This window comes from Musca autumnalis, unplaced genomic scaffold (assembly GCF_047663935.1).
Source record: "Musca autumnalis isolate F117 unplaced genomic scaffold, ASM4766393v1 scaffold_3, whole genome shotgun sequence".
Lineage (NCBI taxonomy): Eukaryota > Metazoa > Arthropoda > Insecta > Diptera > Muscidae > Musca > Musca autumnalis.
Window position 1 is genome coordinate 49,038,429 of NW_027411866.1, and position 15,669 is coordinate 49,054,097.

Here is a 15,669-nt window from a genome sequence, read left to right on the forward strand (position 1 = left end):
AAAGTTTTCAAATCTCTGTTTTCGCTAAAACGAAGATGCTGTACTAGTTGTTTCATTGCAGTGGACACGAACCGCAAAAACGCGATAAAATACACGATATTTTCAAAAACATTTTTAGGTGATTTTTCTACTTTGGAATTTCTCGTAACTCGCGTTTTAGTAGATGGATTTTCACGGGGACTGATTTATTGGATCCGAAACGTAAAAAACTAAAATGTGCAATCAAGTAGGAAGAATTCGAATGACAATTGTAAAAATTAGGCCCGAAAAATATGATTTTTAGAAAAATGTTCGCACAAAATTTCCGTTTTGGATGCAGATATCTATGAAGCTGTGTAGACTACATTCACGACACAAATAACTCAAAATCGCGAGTTCTACAATCCTATATATAATTTTTTTAAAAACCTGTTTGCGGAATGAAATTAGAAGAAAATGTAAAAAAAAATGTCAGCATCATTTAATGGTAGAAGCAGATAAAAAGTTGAAAAGTAATACATTAGGGAGATGATCCTTATTTAGTTTGCATCTACTTTTACTTTGACAGGAAACTCGTGGAAAGTGTGGTTTAATCACAAATCGAGAGAAAACAAAAAAAGACACGTTGGCTTCAACCCATTTTTACCTACTTTTTAACATAAATATAGCCACAGCTTCCAGACAAATTAACTTTTGATGCCAATATTTTTTGCCACATCCAAAAACATCTCATTTTAGCCAAAAACATTTAGTTTGTATAGTATACAATCACAAGTCGCGTGTTCTAAAAGGGTAAACCTTGGCTACAACTATGTTAAATTTTCAAAAATATTGGTGATATACCCTCCTTAGCCTAAAGGCTGAGGGTATAAAAAAAGAATTGTTTTGGACAACAGATGCTACTTTGGCTTAAGTAAACAGTTTAAAAACGAAGCCACATCTCGTCAACAAAAATAACGCTTTACAAAACACTGATACTACCCGTGTCTGGATACTTGCGCAAGCAGATAAGGCAGTACTCGGTTTGTTTGAGAGAAAAATTCTTCGAAAGATCTACGGGCCAATCTGCGTTGACGGTGAATATCTACGTCGTATAAACCAAGAGCTGTATCTGCTATACAACGACATCAGTATACTTAAACGTATAAAGATACAACGATTGCGTTGGCAAGGCCATGTCATCAGAATGAGCGATTATGAACCCGCTAAAAAGCGTATAAATACGGGACACGTGGCGGTACACGCAAAAATTGAAGTCCAAGGCTTCGATGGAGCGAAATATTAAATCAGAATACTCTCAGTTTGGGAAAATAAAGTAACAAAGCTCATGGAACAAATATTCTGTACTGGGCCAGTTAGGTAATTAAGTAAGTAAGTATCTTAAATATTGCGACCTGTATCTTGATTTCAACAGACGAGCGATGGACAGATGGATATGGCTGAACAAGAATCTATTTAGTTTATAGGGCCTTCGACGAATATGTATTTCGATGTGTTGCAAACGGAATGACAGATTTAATTATACACTCCATATTATGGTGGAGAGTGTCAATATCTTAGATGAAGAGTGCGGACATTAGACATTTCATAAATATTTATACGTCTAAAAATTTTTCCCCATTGGCACCTCTGGTTTGTAACCCATTTCCTTAATTTGTTGCTCTCTTTCTCACGCCTTTTCCTTTTTTTCTTGATATCTCTCACTTGAGTGTAGAGATATGTGACATGACAAAACTAGGTGCTTTTTATTGTTGTTGGTCTGGAACAGGAGAGAGAGTGGGAGTGGGAGTGTTGTCGGGCTGTATGTAGGTGATGCAAAAATGTGTAACAAAAACAAAACTCAAGCTGGGTATGAAAAAGACATCGAAATCAAAATCCATGTCCTTTTCATTATTATGAGGATGCAGTGTGAGTGGTGCTGGTTGGTTGGTGGCAGCTGTGAGTGGGCCATGTGGGAATGTGTGTCGCCAGACCAAGAAACACTATTGCCACCATCAACAGCGCCACACAACACAACACCACAGTCGCTGTGATGTGTTATGTATGTGGTGGCTTGCTGGCTGGCTGCTTGTTCGGCTCGTTAGCTGGTTGCCTTGCTGGCTGGTTGGCTGGCTCAACATTTACTGTGTTGGGACACTTTTGCATTTCAGTACGAGTCAAGCGGTCTTCAAAGTATCCAGCAAAGAGAACGCGGTTCTTTTTAAGCGCGTTTTTATTAAATTCTACTCATATAATTTATAATTTGCGTCGCTATATAATTTCTCCTTGTTTCGTAGAATCAAACCAAAATCAATATTCAAACAAACACGTAAATCAACCACAATCGAATTGGAATTTCGTCGAATTGGAAAAAAAGTCGTAACCAAGAACTACCAAAAAGTTTCGTTTCGAAATTTTCCTTTGAACGGAAGTTGGAATTTCTCAGTTTTGAGGAAGCAGAATATGAAAAAGTGAAGTTCCTGAGATAAGGCAATTGACAACAACTGGTTTGACCCACATCAACCACATTGCCAAAGGAAGCAAAAGTTCGGGCACAACTCATCAAGTGAAGAAGAAAAACAAATTCTGATCTCTAAGCCATTGGAAAAAGAATAAGAAATCAGTTATAATTTTTCAAGATCTCTATCTGGACAAGCAAACATATGTCTTGTTGATTTTTTTAGGTTCATTCAATTCTCATTCACAAAATATCGGATTGGTTCGTTCAACTATATATATACTCTATATAAAAAGTATATGTATCTGTGTATACGTATATAAATTGTCGATTGACTCCTATGTTCGGTGTATAATTTTTCTCTACTTCGGAAAGTGGAAACCTATTTTCAACGAATATTTTCGCAACACTCCACCAGAGCAAATCGAGACTCGTTGAAACGAGAAATTAAGGTAAGTTGAATAGAGGGACTAGCCCGGAAAAAAATATTTCATGGGGAATGGGCCAATAGTATATCCCTTGAACTTTGCAAAAGTTTGCAGCTAGCTGCAGTTTGAGTCACATTCGAGGGGTTAAAGATTCTTCGTAGAATTGCAATTTGACCTACATTTGCGCTTTTGGCCTTTTTCGTTTCCGAGTAACTGAGAGTGGAGAAGTGCATACGTTTAAGTGTGTGTGTGTGTAGGTGTGCTTACTCCTTGCAAGAGAGTTCCTTGTTGTGAACCTATAGGTGCCGGTGATTGTATGTTGTTATTTTGCGCACAGGTATACCTACACAAATGTACCACGCCCTAAACAACAAGAATAATAATAATGCTCAATTGCAAATTTTTGTGTAAACCTGCCTGAGTGTGTTTGTGTCCAAGAGAAGATGTGCGAGAGAGAGTGTATGCATTTGTGAGAATGTTTTTATCTGTCATATCCCGAATGGGTATATGTGTGTGTGTGTGAAGCTGTAACCAGTAACTTTTGTTAATGCCACTGGCAATTGTTTTTTTGTCCCGTTACTGCCGGTTTCCCTTTGTTCCTTTCATTGAAGTGTTTCCCGGTCATATGATTTTCATGATTTTCATATTGTAACCCGTATTCCGCATACCTTTCTGTATCTATACCTCAACACTTAAAGCTGCAGATTGTTGTGAAAATAACAATAGCAAAATATGCGATGAGTTGTTGTTTTTATCCTGAATAATTGAGTTGTTGAACTTTCAGTTAATGTCGTCGATATGAGTTCGATGTCAATAACTCAATCCGAGCAAGCGACCCCAACAGACAGACACCCATTGACTCGAGCCTTGCAATTGAATGCATTTCTGCTGGGTCATTGATTGATTTTCTTCCTGGAATTTCTATGAATAGAAACATGACTTACAGTTATTTTATAACTCTGTGTTGAAGGATTAATTGCACTTCGTAGAAGCGATTGTTTGTTATAAAATAAAAGAATTGACGGGGGCCAGATGTTTCAAAGTAAAAATGAAATTTATATATGGTCCGATATTATTATAGGTTCAACCTGATTGTAGAAGTAAACAAGTAAGAATTGCGCTAAGTTCGGCCGGGTCGAATTTTTATTGAAGTAAAATGGAAAAATATTCCAAGGCTTATTCCTAGGAGAAGTGGAATCTGCTAACTGGAGAATAACAAGTGAACTACTATCAGTCTGCTTTGTCGACAGAGATATACCCCAGCCTGTGTGAATTGAAACATTTTTTTCCCCAAAAACACTTGCGTATTTAGGGGGATCTCAGAATTTTCGGCGTGTGTACTTTCCAACCAAAATATGGATTTGGATTATAGCTCAAAACATTTGCGGGGGAGGTACCTAAATGAATGCACCGATCTTATCTTGGGAGTCATTCCTCTCGATAGATATCGCGCCTACCTTTCATTTCCATATAATTTAGATCTTTTGTACCATTATGTAGGATACATGTAGTTGCCTACAAAAAACATACTATCGCTGTAAACAGGGCCACTAGAAGTACGTTCGGTAAAAATTTCCAAAGCATCCTCGAACACACCCTTATATGCACTTATACTAAAATGTTGAATATTTGTGAGGAGTGGACCGATAGGGCCTACTTTTGAACATAAACTAAGTTTTGTTAAAATATTTCGAGATCCAAAGTTTAGACTTAATCGGTTGCTCCGTTTATACCACTTTAGCGAATATTTTCGAACTTTTGTAATGGAGGTACCGGAAGGAGTGGACCTATGAGCACCACATTCGGATTTCATTTAATATTCTAAGAAATATTACGATATGCAAAGTGTGCACCAACGCAGTATTCGGTTCAATAGTTGTCGTGCGCACCAGCTACTACACATGCTGGTCGTAGGGGTTTTTTACAGCTTTCGGATCATTTTCTCAAGAAGTATGGACTTGCCGCTCAAAAACTTGTACTGTCGTAATATGGGCTTTGAGCGCAACATGTTGCAAGAAAAGACACAACGATTCAAGAGGAGGCCCTAAACTGCACTTTTCCGAAATTTTGTGTCGGAGGTATCCGAAGGTTTTGACAGATATGTATAATACATATTCTAACCGGATCTATGTCTCGTAGAAATATTACGAAGTACACATCATGGACCATATCGGTTACTGCCTTTGAGAGTTATCGTGCCCACAATCTTAGCGAAAAGTATTGAACTTTTGAGGGAAGATACCCGAAGGAGTGGACCGATATGACCCATCATAGAACTTGTTTTAATATTGCGCAAAATATTACGACGCCAAATATTGGACTAAATCGGTTTATCCGTTCTAGAGTTATCGTTCGGGGTTTTCACAGCTTTCTGGCCATTTTCAGGGTGTATGAACTTGCCCCTGAAAAACTTGTACCGTCGTAATGGGGGTTGCGAAAACAAGTTTTAACAATAAAAATAAAAACGATTCGAGAGGAGGTCTTAAATTGCACTTTTCGAAATTTTGTGTGGGAGGTACCCGAAGGAGTGGACCGATATAGTTCATATTAAAATTTGATCTAAGCCTGGTAGAAATATTACCATATTACCAAAATATTACGAAAACCAAATTATGGATCATATCGGTTAATCCGTTCGGGAGTTATCGTGCGCTTCAGCCAGTCTGACAGACATTGCTAAGTCGACTCCAAATTGTCTGAAACACATTTCGTCCAAACATAAAACCATTATTTCGATTAGGCACATTTTGCCCGTATGAAAGTATATATGAGGAAAAGTCAAAATTTTTTAGTTTCCATGAAGCCAAGGTTTGCACTATTATAATACGCGAACTATTGTAGTTTACCAGTAACTATGACTATTGCTGGATTAATTTAGATGTTTTTGTACAAAGCTCAAAAATTTAGCAAAAAAATTTAATTTACGTGGTAGTTACGACCGCGTAAAGGAAAAAACATAGGTAAAAACACGTTGAAGCTAAAGAGGTTTTTTACATTGTTATTCGATTTCTGATTAAACCATTCAAATGACGGACATCTGTCCAAAGTAAAAGTAGGAGAATACAAAACGAAGATTACACTTCTAATGTATCACTTTCCAAAATTTCCACTGCATCCACCTTTTATGGATGCTGACATTTTGAAGACGGATTTCAGGTGTTTTTTGTATTTTTTATGTAACTGGGACGCGCATTCGGATATTTCGAAAAACCAATTATAGGATTAAAGAACTCGCGATTTCGCATAATCTGATATGTATATTGAGTATGTAGCCCACACAGCAGCAGAGTAATCTACTGCCAAAGGCCAAAAATTGGTGCGATATTTTTTCTAAAAAACCTATTTTTTGGGTACAGTATTTACAATATCGTTTTGAGTGTGCTGGTACCCCGCGATATTTTAGTTTTTCGACGATCCGGATCATATGAATCACAGATCGTAAAAATCCATCCACTAGAACGGCGGAAATGGGTACTGCAAAAATTGAAAAATTTGCGAAAAATGTTTTTCAAAATATCGCTGACTAATTCGCGTTTTATGTGGATCGTTTCCATTTCAATGAAGAAAGTGAAAGCGTTTGTGCGAAAACAGCGGTTTGAAAAATTTATTGGCATGGGAGCTGTATCCGATTTATACAAAAAATACTGTGTAATGCTACATCCACGGTTCTTGATGGATATAATTGAAATATGTTTAGATCGATGTATTTTTTCACGGTTGATAGTGAAATCGGATGCGCATAAAAAGTGTATGCACTTTGTGCAAAATATAAGCGTTATACAGTTTGTTGCACACTAAACTGCAGACGATGCTACATCTTAGCGGCCAAAGTAAATCCTGGCAAATGTGTACAAATTAAAAGAGAAGAATTCGCTGTATTGGTAAACCGCATGCGCATCAAGTGATTTTGAGGATTTCGCGATTTACACGCATTTCAAAATGAACATTACCCGATACAATTTTATTTCAAGATTATACCCCATTTAAAGGAACCCAACATTTATTTTAAAGATATCCATATCTTCTGCTAGATGTTAGCGTGTTTTCGAGAAGTGATTAGAATAAAAAATGTGATTTATTGCGTGAAATTTAACTAAAATAGAAGAAAAACTCCGATCGATTTTTCTTACATTTTGTTCAACTAACTCACAAAATAAATTTTAATAAATATTTTCTCTTACAAAAATTTTATAAATTTCCTCAATATATTTTTTGCTTTTTGCTATTATATGCAAACCGCTAAACGGATTTGTATAGTTTTGGTTTCATTTGAATCTTCGCGATGTTTAGATTACGTACATATTTTTTATATATTTTTCAGATGCATAAACAGCTTGAATTTTATTAGAACAAGTTGTAAACTACCAATTGTTTTGAATGCTTTCCTAATTTCCGCGAAAATTTACAACTTTTTCACTAAAGTTATGGGACCTCAGTAAACATATAGTATGTAGGGAGCCCCTAATTAAGAGAGTTTCTCAATATAATGATTAGAGTCTTTTAAAGATTTTTTTCTTTTTATCAGAATTGAAACTGCCATAACTTTTGCGCGCAACAACCAAAATTAGTATCTCGAACAGATTTAAGAATGTGATTTTTTTCCCAATCTATGTACCAAAAATCTTTCATGTAGCTTAAAAAAAAATTTTAATTTTTTTTTATGGAAAGCTAAAAAATGTTGTCTTTTCTTCATATAAATTCAAGATAGAGCTTGCAGTATATAATACATCAGTTTGGAATTTTATATATTAGTCCTTGGATATTTAGAAGTAAAAATTAACCATACGTGATCACGTTCTTTATACAGCATACAAAGGTTATGCCCGGTTTTTGGTATTTTGAAGTTAAAAAAAAATATCCAATAGACTTGATGCAGATTTAGTTAGGTTCTCAATAGCTAAAATTCGTTCAAAAGAAAATTACCCATATAGGTTCATATAGCCTCACATTTTCCAACCGCATTCGCTCTTATATGGGTTTTATTAGCAGAGAATTGCCTATAATGGTGCACGTGTTCTTATCGCAAGATTATCAGTATTTGAAAGATCCTAGCCTAGTTTTTAAGAATATCGGCTGTAATATGGATTTTGAGTTCATAAAATATCACATCGCATTTAAAACATATTTAATATGTCGAATTTAGACATGGATGCTTTTAATGTGAAGAGAGGTTTAAAAAGTTCGCCCCCTTTTCGAGGCCAAGGTTGCGGAGTCTAATATTTTTATTTTTAAGACACTATCATCTGTTGAAATCAAGATACAGCTCATAATATTTAATGTTGAGCTTTATATTACACCTAGGATGTTTGGTATTGAAAATGGGCTATATCAGCCCACTTTCTGATATAGCCCCCATTGAACTGTACATTCCAAATGGTGCTAAAATGGTTCGCAAAATAACTCTCGAAGGTCCAAATCGATTTCTTCGAGACATAGACTAGGTTCGAATATGGATCATATCGGTTCAAACCTTAAGGTACCTCCCACAAAAAAAAAAACAAAAAAATCAAAAATCCGATTTCACCATAACTTTAAGCATCCTATAATTACTTCCAGACGTGCATACATATATCAAGAACCAAAAACGTCTATATAGGACAACGTCTTCGGATACCTCACTCACAAACGTTAAATATAAGTGACGTTTAAGGATCTGTTGGACATTTTGGCCAATGGCATATCTTGCTGTCTTGTTTACAGTGATATTTTATAATTCGTGGTTAAGTCCATGCTTACTGACATAATGATCCAACAGCTCTAAATCTTACGGTTACCAACTAAAATGTCGGTTTTACACGATAACTATCAAAAGGAATGACTTCCAAAATTAGGTCCACTGCCAAATTGGACTATATCGGTCCATTCTTTCAGGTATCGAAACCAAATTTATCAGGAAATATTGTTTCAATATTTTTGGCGGAAAGTTTATACGTTCAAAAAAGGCCACGAAATTCTAAAAATCCCTGACTAGATAATTTTTAGGAAACATATTTTTGGTTGTGTTGACAGTATTCCATTTGTCAACATATAAAATTCTCAACTCACACAGGCTGAGGATATATATCTGTCGGCAAACTCGACTGATACTTTTTTTACTTGTTTGCCTCCGCTGTTCCGACTGAAGTGATTAATATTTGGACATAGTCCTTGAAAGGTTGTTAATGTCATCGAGTCCATAAACATCTACTCATGCAATTAAAATATAAATAAGCCGGAACAACATCCATTGGGGTTTCAGATGGAGCTTTTTCGACTTAACCTACTTTATCAGGACTTACCAAAAATTTTGTCAAGCTTTTTTCAGAGATATTTTTCGACCATGTTTTTGCAAGGCCCAAATACAAACATATTGTAACGGAATTATGGTTGAACTTAGACGTTGTTTTATTCCCCGATACGATTTGTACCAAATAAAACGAAGGTCCGTTTTAGATTACGATTCTACAATACTTTATTGACTTTACTTCAGTTATTCACCCAAGACATTAGTTCAGTTAGTTTACACTTTACTTACACTTGCGGTATAAGATCGCGTTATAATTCGCAACTAACTCCCAGCCGCTCCTTTCCCGTATTTATCTGTGCCCGCTGCTACATAAACAGTTCCAGTCCACTTTATCTGGGAGGTTCTTCAATGTTCAGGCGAAATGCTAACCGACTGGCAAATACACACATTTACGCACCTACCTAGTGTAAACAACTAAAGTGGCTGCGGTAGTAAATAAGTGAGAGGAGAAGGGATTACAATGTCACAATGCAGAAGCATAATTGAATAGTCAAAATAATTAGAAAGAAAGAGTACAATAACGATACCTAAGTAAACAGCGCAAATTAAGACTAAGCGATAAATTTATAATTGTAGTAAACTCCATACAGTTGTTGTTGCAAAACTGAAAGAGAGAAATACAGAACTGAACCATATAAAAGTAGTGATTAAAATTCTATACAGTAATTGTTGTTCGGTTTTTCACTATAGAATCATCATTTCAAAAACTGAAAATCCAATCGAAAATTCCCTTCCCCTGCCCTCTATAATGGAGAGTAATTAATAATGGGGGAAAACTCCTGACTTAAAGCAATCCAAATACACAACTTTTTTAATGGGACTTAAGTTAGTTAGTGTTCGGGCAGAACTGATTATAACACCCACCAGGTGCCGTGACATAACTCCCAACGGACATAACTCCCAAAACGATTTTGGGAGTTATGTCCGCCTTGGTTTGCGGACATAACTCCCAAATTTTTTGGGAGCTATGTCCGACCCCCCTTAGCGGACATAAGTCCCAATGGGAGTTATGTCCGTTTTTAAAATTTAAGTGATTTTTATTGAAATACAATTTTTATTTCAAATGTATAAGAAAAAAATTAAAAATTAACTTTAAGTTCATATGCATTTTTCATTTCATAAAATAATTTATAATTGATTTAAATTTTTTAAGAAAATTAAGTACAAAATCGAATTAAAATTCGCAGATACTTTCTGAAAAAAGGTAAGCGACGCTGGCGAAAATATTTTTAAAAAATCGCGCAGTTTTTGGAAAATATTTTTACAATTTAAGAAGATAAAAAGTTTTTTTTTAAATATTTAAATACTTTCTGAAACTATATTTGAAAAAAAATTGCGCGATTTTTTACAAAAATATTTTCACAACATAAGAAAATATTTTTTTTTTTTGCAAAAATATTCAAATACTTTCTGAAAAACGAAAAGCGCCGCAGGCGAAAATATTTTTGAAAAAATCGCGCGATTTTTTACAAAAATATTTTCACAATTTAAGAAAATAAAAACTTTTTGTAAAAATATTCAAACACTTTCTGAAAAACGAAAAGCGCCACAGGCGAAAATATTTTTAAAAAAAATCGCGCGATTTTTTACAAAAATATTTTCACAATTTAAGAAAATAAAAAGTTTTTGTAAAAATATTGAAATACTTTCTGAAAAACGGAAAGCGCCGCGGGCGAAAATATTTTTGAAAAAATCGCGCGATTTTTACAAATATATTTTCACAGTTTAAGAAGATAAAAAGTTTTTGTAGAAATATTCAAATACTTTCTGAAAAAAGAAAAGCGCCGCAGGCAAAAACATTAAAAAAAATCGCGCGATTTTTTACGAAAATATTTTTACAATTAAACAAGATAAAAAGTTTTTGTAAAAATATTCGCAATTTTTTACAAAAATATTTTCACAATTTAAGAAAAAAAAAGTTTTTGTAAAAGTAATTTAAGCAGATAATAAAAAGTGTTTGTACAAATATTCAAATACTTTCTGAAAAACGAAAATATTTTTGAATAAATAACTTCTCCTAACTGCTACTTACATCATTTCGGGCATAATTTCGTTTTTAACTAATGTTATGAAATCAGGAGGATTTTGTGGATACTTCGGTATTGGTTGGCACTTAGGCCTTCTCAAATGTATAAATCCGCTAACATTCTAACTTCTACTCTAAAATTTAAAAAAAATGTATAACTATAAATTTCAAAATTAAGCAAAGAAATAATTTATAAATTAAGAAAAAATCGTTTGGAGTTATGTCCGCTATTTTTTTGGGTGTTATGTCCGCTTTACTTCACGGACATAACTCCCAACGAATTTTGGGAGTTATGTCCGCAAAGGGCAGCGGACATAACGCCCAAAATCATTTTGGGAGTTACGTCCGTGGGAGTTATGTCCGGGCACCCACCCACCACATTAAAACACTGTATATTTCTTTTCGACATATTCCCGAATGCAGCCCCTGTATTCAAAAGTGGATCTATTTTGACCACTTTCTGCATGGAGGTTCTCTGTGGACATATATTAGCATTTCTCCGCTGGAATTAGAACTCAAAATGTCAAAAAAACGTAAATGGTTAATATTCATTTGAAAATTTTTTTATTTATTGCGTCAATTCTGTTAGAAAAATTGTTTAAAAACTTCAAAATACCAGGAGGAACTTTTGTATGGGGACTATGCCGAATGTCGTCGCATATTTTTATACCCTCCACCATAGTAATGAGGGTATATTAAGTTTGTTTTTCCGTTTGTAACGCATTGAAATACTCATTTGCGACCCTATAAAGTATATATATTCTTGATCAGGGTAAAATTCTAAGTCGATCTGAGCACGTCGGTCCGTCCGTCCGTCCGTCTGTGGTAATCACTCTAGCATCCACAAAAATAGAGATAGGACGCTGAAATTTTGGGAAAATGCGTCTTTTGTTTGCAGGCAGGTCAAGTTCGATGATGGGCTATATCGGTCCACGTTTTGATATAGCCCCCATATAACGGTACCCCCCGATTTGCGGTATTTTGACGTTTTTAGCTACATTTTTAGACCGATTTAGCTATAATTTGAAATTTAGGGTTCTTAAGTATCAATAAACTTATATAACAAAAGTTGTGGACATAGGTCCACGTTTTGGTATAGCCCCCATATAACGGTACCCCCCCCCCCCCCGATATACGGTATTTTGACGTTTTTAGCTACATTATCAGACCGATGTAGCTATAATTTGACATTTAGGGTTCTTAAGTGTTAATAAACTTATATATTAGAAGTTGTGGATATAGGTCCACGTTTTGGTATAGCCCCCATGTAACGGTACCTACCGATTTGCGGTATTTTGACGTTTTTAGCTACATTTTCAGACCGATGTAGCTATAATTTGACGTTTGGGGTTCTTAAAAGTCGATAAACTTATATAACAAAAGTTGTGGACATAGGTCCACGTATTGGTAAAGCCCCCATATAACGGTGCCCCCGATTTACGGTATTTTGACGGGTTTAGCTACATTTTCAGACCGATTTAGCTATAATTTGACATTTAGGGTTCTTAAAAGTCAATAAAATTATATAACGAAAGTTGTGGACATAGGTCCACGTATTGGTATAGCCCCCATATAACGGTACCCTCCGATTTACGGTATTTTGACGGGTTTAGCTACATTTTCAGACCGATTTAGCTATAATTTGACATTTGAAGTTCTTAAATGTCAATAAACTTATGTGACAAAACTTGTGGACATAGGTCCACGTTTTGGTATAGCCCCCATATAACGGTACCCCCCGATTTACGGTATTTTGACGTTTTTAGCTACATTTTCAGACCGATATAGCTATAATTTGACATTTAGGGTTCTTAAGTGTAACTAAACTTATATAACAAAAGTTGTGGACCTAGGTCCAAGTTTTGGTATAGCCCCCATATAACGGTACCCCCGATTTACGGCATTTTGACGTTTTTATCTACATTTTCAGACCGATTTAGCTATCAATTGACATTTAGGGTTCTTAAATGTCAATAAACTTATATAACTAGTGGACATAGGTCCATGTTTTGGAATAGCCCCCATATAACGTTACCGCCCGATTTCAGGTATTTTGAGAATTTTACCAACAAGTTTTAACCGAATTATCTGTAATTTGAACATTTGACATTTGAAATTCTTAGTGGTCACCATACCTCTCCACCAAAAATTGTCAAGAAAGCCCCCATATAACGGTACCTCCCGATTTTCAGTAATTTGATGATTTTAGCTACAATATTAAACCGAACAAGCAGTAATTTGACATTTGAAGTTCTTAGTGGTCACAACACCTCTCCATCAAAAATTGTCAACATAGGTCCATGTTCGGATATAGCTCCCATGTAACGGTACCTCCCAATTTTCAGTAATTTGGCAATTTTAGCTACAATTTTTAACAGAACTAACTGTAATTTGACATTTGAAGGTTGTAGTGGTCACCACACATCTGCATCAACAATTTTCAACATAGCCCCAATATAACGATACTTCCCAATTTTCGGTACTTTGAGGATTTTACTTAAAATGTTTAACCGAACGTAGGTCCAGGATTTTGTATAACCCCAAAACAAACCTCCCGATTTTCCGTACCTTAGCTTTATTTTTTGGACGAACTTTCTGTAATTTGAAATTTAAAAGTCAACAAAAATTCTGCAACAAATATTGTTCATTTAAGTTCATATTTTCGTATAGCCCAGATACCTCCGAACTAGCTGTTAATGACATTTGAAGTTCCCACGTTATGTACCGATTTTCGATATTTTGAGGATTCTAGCTAAATTTTTTAACCGAATTAGGAGTTATTTGACATTAAAGGCTCCCATCAAAAACTGTCAACATAGGCCCAATTTCTAGCCCACCAAAAATTGTCAACAGTTAGATATAGGCACCATAAAAAAGGGCCTCCCGAATGAAGCATTTTATGTACATTATCTAACATTTTAACGTACTCACTTAAAGTTGGGGACAGGAATGAATATTTTATGGTGGAGGGTATGAAAAGTTCGGCCCGGCCGAACTTAACGCTTTTTTACTTGTTTATTTTCAAATCTAAACATCAAAGGACTATTATACTATCTATACTCTTTTCCAAATTTCAAACCTGTATCTAAAATATTATTAACTCTCTCTATTGAATTTATATACTTTGTGTCAATATTGCTTATAATATCAATTAAAAAACCTTTAAAATAGCTTTACGTAACGCTACACAACATTTTTAACTATCATGATTTTGGTCAATTGAAATTTTGCGTTCCCAGAGGATAGATATTGCCCAATTTTATATGTTTCGTGGCTTTTTCTTGTCAAATTTTCGAATCGAGATTGCTATAATTTGGTATTGTGTGTTGTCAGAGGATACTATAGCTCAATTCCGAGAATTGTAAATATTGGTCTATGTTTTGGAAAGAACAACGATGACGCCCCATGTGACGCTTCTTATCATCCGTTAAGGTGTAACAGCACTTGCAAATTTCAGAAAATCGAAAATGCTTAATTGGCTTATTTCAAAATATAAATAGCATAGAATATGTGGTTAAAGTTTCAAGTTGATCGGAACAATATTGTCCGAGATATGAACGTTGGAAGGGAACATTTGTGTGTTTGTACGCAACATTGAAACTGAAAACGTGTTTTTCTCGAAATGATATATTAAAATCGTTGTTAACTCTAGCTGAAAAACTAATGAACCGATTGTCATATATTTTTGTGGGCTTATCAGGTACATCAATTTTTTACCAGGACATCATTTTTTAAGGCCAAAACCTAATATTTTTAAAAAGTCGATCGACGAAGGGCACGATCTTTGAGCTAAATATATGACTTTCGGTTCATTAGTTTTTGAGCTAGAGTTGGGACCGCAAAACGCTTTATTAATAACAGGGCTTCGTAGACAGATATTTACCACAACACTACGTAATATTTTTCAACAACAAAAATTAAAAAAAAAGAAAAATGTAAATCCTAAAAGAAGGTTTTAAATGGGCTACACAACTGGTGGCAGGGACATACGCCCTGGGGCTTTGTTATAAATAGACATCGGATTTTAGCATGTTTTTTATTTCTTATCCGATTGGACTCAAATTTTGGATCTAGGGGTTTTGAGGGTCACTTTTTCGATATTTGGGGTCATATCAAAAATATGCAAAAAATATGCAAAATATATGCAAAATATATGCAAAAAATATGCAAAATATATGCAAAAAATATGCAAAATATGCAAAAAATATGCTAAATATGCAAGTGTTTTTTTGACAAAAATCGTCAATTAAATTTAGAAAATCATCAAAAAAGCATTCTAAATTAAGTTTTTTGACGTTTAACATAGTTTTTTGCAGATTATTATGTTATTGAGACTCTCCAGATATTCCGCCACAGCAATAAATCTAGACTAACAAGACTTAAATCAGTTTTCACAAGGTGAGAAAATGTCAAATAACGCAGCATTCATATTACAACATAATTTGCTTCCTATACAAATGTAGATAGATAATGTCAAAATCAACATGTCCATATATGAGGATTGTTTCTAATC

The 15,669-nt window shown here is 34.8% G+C and overlaps 1 protein-coding gene across 6 annotated transcripts in view; it reads left to right on the forward strand.

The window, feature by feature from the left end:
- The first annotated feature begins 2,127 nt into the window (after positions 1–2,127).
- fne (ELAV like RNA binding protein found in neurons) overlaps positions 2,128–15,669 on the forward strand; it is a 175,748-nt gene continuing 162,206 nt past the window's right edge. For 5 of the 6 annotated variants that reach the window (XM_073975209.1, XM_073975216.1, XM_073975206.1 and 2 more), the window contains exon 1: positions 2,128–2,868. The gene's annotated coding sequence lies outside the window, so the exon portion shown is untranslated. The remainder of the gene's footprint in view (positions 2,869–15,669) is intronic. The other variant, XM_073975208.1, reaches the window with a different exon arrangement.